Source organism: Myotis brandtii, unplaced genomic scaffold (genome assembly GCF_000412655.1).
Source record: "Myotis brandtii unplaced genomic scaffold, ASM41265v1 scaffold247, whole genome shotgun sequence".
Classification (NCBI taxonomy): Eukaryota; Metazoa; Chordata; class Mammalia; order Chiroptera; family Vespertilionidae; genus Myotis; species Myotis brandtii.
Window position 1 is genome coordinate 692843 of NW_005359352.1, and position 282 is coordinate 693124.

The 282-nt window shown below is 67.0% G+C and overlaps 1 protein-coding gene across 2 annotated transcripts in view; it reads right to left on the reverse strand.

The window, feature by feature from the left end:
- Positions 1-282, reverse strand: part of HPCAL1 (hippocalcin-like 1) — a 75980-nt gene that overhangs the window by 11505 nt on the left and 64193 nt on the right. The gene's annotated exons all lie outside the window — the stretch shown is intronic.

Sequence of the window (282 nt, forward strand, 5' to 3'; positions counted from 1 at the left end):
CCAGTCGCCAGCAGGATGGAGGACCCCTCCTCAGGCACTGCCATCGAGGGCTCAGCCCCAGGGTCCCGCCGGGCAGGGGCCGTGCGTGGGGTGTGTGTGCGTGTGTGTGTGTGAAGGGCTTCGATGAGGCCACTGACCAGCAACTCGTCAGTCACATGCTGGGCGGGTGCACGTGGGCTCGGTGTGTTCTGTGTGGAACCAACTACAGGGGACCTGGGTGCCCGCACCTTTGCTCACGGAGCCCTGAGGGCCGTGCCGGTGGAAAGCGCCTCCTCCGGGAAG